This window comes from Passer montanus, unplaced genomic scaffold (assembly GCF_014805655.1).
Source record: "Passer montanus isolate IOZ18808 unplaced genomic scaffold, ASM1480565v1 scaffold1253, whole genome shotgun sequence".
Taxonomy (NCBI): Eukaryota; Metazoa; Chordata; class Aves; order Passeriformes; family Passeridae; genus Passer; species Passer montanus.
This window is the reverse complement of record NW_024359312.1, coordinates 1-3998: the sequence shown is the minus strand read 5'-3', so window position 1 is coordinate 3998 and position 3998 is coordinate 1. Positions and strand designations below refer to the sequence as shown.

Genomic DNA, 3998 nt, shown 5'->3' with positions numbered 1-3998 from the left:
GATTTTGGGGTCCCCGCCCCCCCCCCCCCCACCTGGACAGGTTTTGGGGTGTTTGGGATGAAGGATTGGGGTCAGGAGGGGCTGATTTGGGGATTTTGGGGTTTTTTTTATTTTGATTTTTGTGGTTTTTTGGTTCTTTTTTGGTTTTTGGGGGTCCCTGAGCTCCCCCTCCCCTCCCGGTTCACCCCAATGGGGACAACGGCGGGGGCGGGGTAGGGCGAATGCAAATGAGCGGGCGGGTAATTAACATAATATCACGGAGAGGCGGGGCTTGCGCGACAAGAGGCGGGGTTATGCAAATCAACAACGGATTGGAAACGAGGCGGGGCGAATGCAAATAAAGGGGCGCGTTCGGCCAATCACGTTGCGGGGCGGGGAAAAGCGGTGGGCGTGGCTATGAAAGAACACGGGATGGCTATTTTGCATGAGGGGGCGGGATTATGTACATTAACCGAGCTGAAATGCGCGACAGGCATGCTGGGATGATTTTTAAAGGGGGATTTCGGGGTTTTGGGGGTCGGATCGTGAGGGACCCGGGAGGAAAGTGCGGGATGAGATGGGGACAGAGGCCGGGAACGGGATGTGAAGGTTTCCGAGCGCGGCGCGGGGCTGTCCGTGAGGTGCGGGCCGGGCGGGCGGGGCCGGGCGCGGCGCGGGGCCCGGCTCGGGCATCGCTTCTCGGCCTTTTGGCTAAGATCAAGTGTAGTATCTGTTCTTATCAGTTTAATATCTGATACGTCCTCGATGAGAGGACTTCATATTAAACGGATTTTTGGGCTCGGGAGTTGGACCCGGAGCTTGCTCCCTCCGCTCCGCGCATCGTCCCGGTATTGCAGTGCCTCCGGGAACGGTGCACCCCCACCGGGGACCTTTCATTGGTAAAAAATAGATTCAAAAATCACAAAGAATCTTTATTTTTGTATTTTAATTTCTGTTTTATCGCTGGTTTGTCCGGCGGTACCAAAATGGCCTCGCGGATTTCCTTCCTGCCGCTGCCTGCTTTTCCCTCACGTCCCCTCACGGCGCGCCGCAAAATGGCGGCGCCTCCGCCGCGCTGCTTTCTGAGGTTAAACTCCGTCAATATCTCCTTTTTCTGGGTGAAATTTGAGTTTGGTGCGGGCAATAATAAATATTTACAATGTTAAAAGGGTGTAATGGGTGTTTTGAAGGGTTTTATTGGATCAATCCGTGAGGGGAGTTTGAACAGCAAGAGGAGGCTATGCGAGTTTCCTGAGGGAAACGCGGCCCAGTCTGCGGCTCCGCGCTTCCTCCGCGTCCGCCCCCGATTTCAAACTAAGCAAGTTTCGTTTATTTTCCGTATTTTACACGTTTTTAACCCATTTCCCCCCAACCAGCGCGCCGCGCGCTCTCCCCCCTCCTCCATCCACCGAAACAAAATGGCGGCGGCGCGGCGGGCGGGAAACTGCGCGTGAGGGCGAGCGCCCCCCTCGCCCTCACCCGCCAATCCCAGCGCGGCTTTTCGCCGTCGCTGGGCAGAACAGCGCGGCCGGGGCCAATCAGAAAATCCGAGCGGCCGGCGCGGGCAGGGACGGAGGGGAAGAGGCGAAGGGGCACAAACGGGGAAAAACGGGCACAGAACGGGGAAAAACGGGCACAAAACGGGGAAAAACGGGCACAGAACGGGCACAAAATGGGCACAAAACGGGCACAAACGGGGAAAAACGGGCACAGAACGGGGAAAAACGGGCACAAAACGGGGAAAAACGGGCACAGAACGGGCACAAAATGGGCACAAAACGGGCACAAACGGGGAAAAACGGGCACAGAACGGGGAAAAACGGGCACAAAACGGGGAAAAACGGGCACAGAACGGGCACAAAATGGGCACAAAACGGGCACAAACGGGGAAAAACGGGCACAGAACGGGGAAAAACGGGCACAAAACGGGGAAAAACGGGCACAGAACGGGCACAAAATGGGCACAAAACGGGCACAAACGGGGAAAAACGGGCACAGAACGGGGAAAAACGGGCACAAAACGGGGAAAAACGGGCACAGAACGGGCACAAAATGGGCACAAAACGGGCACAAACGGGGAAAAACGGGCACAGAACGGGGAAAAACGGGCACAAAACGGGGAAAAACGGGCACAGAACGGGCACAAAATGGGCACAAAACGGGCACAAACGGGGAAAAACGGGCACAGAACGGGGAAAAACGGGCACAAAACGGGGAAAAACGGGCACAGAACGGGCACAAAATGGGCACAAAACGGGCACAAACGGGGAAAAACGGGCACAGAACGGGGAAAAACGGGCACAAAACGGGGAAAAACGGGCACAGAACGGGCACAAAATGGGCACAAAACGGGCACAAACGGGGAAAAACGGGCACAGAACGGGGAAAAACGGGCACAAAACGGGGAAAAACGGGCACAGAACGGGCACAAAATGGGCACAAAACGGGCACAAACGGGGAAAAACGGGCACAGAACGGGGAAAAACGGGCACAAAACGGGGAAAAACGGGCACAGAACGGGCACAAAATGGGCACAAAACGGGCACAAACGGGGAAAAACGGGCACAGAACGGGGAAAAACGGGCACAAAACGGGGAAAAACGGGCACAGAACGGGCACAAAATGGGCACAAAACGGGCACAAACGGGGAAAAACGGGCACAGAACGGGGAAAAACGGGCACAAAACGGGGAAAAACGGGCACAGAACGGGCACAAAATGGGCACAAAACGGGCACAAACGGGGAAAAACGGGCACAGAACGGGGAAAAACGGGCACAAAACGGGGAAAAACGGGCACAAAATGGGCACAAACGGGGAAAAACGGGCACAAAATGGGCAAAAATGGGGAAAAATGGGCACAGAACGGGGAAAAACGGGCACAAAATGGGCACAAACGGGGGAAAACGGGCACAGAACGGGCACAAAATGGGCACAAAACGGGCACAAACGGGGAAAAACGGGCACAGAACGGGGAAAAACGGGCACAAAACGGGGAAAAACGGGCACAAAATGGCACAAAACGGGGAAAAACGGGCACAAAATGGGCACAAACGGGGAAAAACGGGCACAAAATGGGCAAAAATGGGGAAAAATGGGCACAGAACGGGGAAAAACGGGCACAAAATGGGCACAAACGGGGGAAAACGGGCACAGAACGGGCACAAAATGGGCAAAAACGGGCACAAACGGGGAAAAACGGGCACAAAACGGGGAAAAACGGGCAGAAACGGGGAAAAACGGGCACAAAATGGGCACAAAATGGGCATTTCTGTGAATTTCTGCCTACAACAGATGGTGGGCACAGACGGGCAAAAACGGACACAAAATGGGCAAAAATGGGCACAACATGGGCAAAAACGGGCACAAAATGGGCACAAACGGGCAAAAATGGGCACAAAATGGGCAAAAATGGGCATTTCTGGGAATTTCTGCCTACAACAGGCGGTGGGCACAGACGGGCAAAAACGGGCACAAAACGGGCAGAAACCGACACAGATGGGCACAAACGGGGAAAAATGGGCAAAAAGGGGCAAAAAATGGGCATTGCAGGGTAATTATGGGTAATTATGAGGGTTTCTTGCTACAACAGCCAGTGGGCACGGGCACAAAACGGGCAAAAATGGGGAAAAATGGGGAAAAATGGGCATTTCAGCCTACAACAGCCGGTGGGTACGGACAGAAAGTGGCAGAAATGGACATTTATGGGCAAAATTTGGGCAAATTAGGGGCAGTCCTGGGCAAAAAATGGGTAATTATGGGGGTTTCTGGCTACAACAGCTGGTGGGCCCAGGCACAAAAAGGGCATTTTGGGGAAAAATGGGAAAAGTAGGGGCAAAAATGGGCAAATTATGGGAATTTATGGGCAAAATCTGGGCAAAAATGGGCATTGCTGGGTAAAAATGGGCAAATTATGGGCAAATTATGGCCAAAACCAGTCATTGCTGGGCAAATTATGGGTAATCGTGGGCATTTCTGGGCAAAAAATGGGCATTTTCCCCCAGAATTTGGGATTTTCCCC

General features: G+C 54.0%; 1 non-coding gene across 1 annotated transcript; it reads left to right on the top strand.

Annotated features, from left to right (window-relative positions):
- Positions 1 to 670: 670 nt before the first annotated feature.
- LOC120497238 lies at positions 671 to 861 on the top strand. Its single transcript, XR_005626461.1, has one exon. It is a non-coding gene; the product is annotated as a U2 spliceosomal RNA (small nuclear RNA).
- Positions 862 to 3998: the final 3137 nt, after the last annotated feature.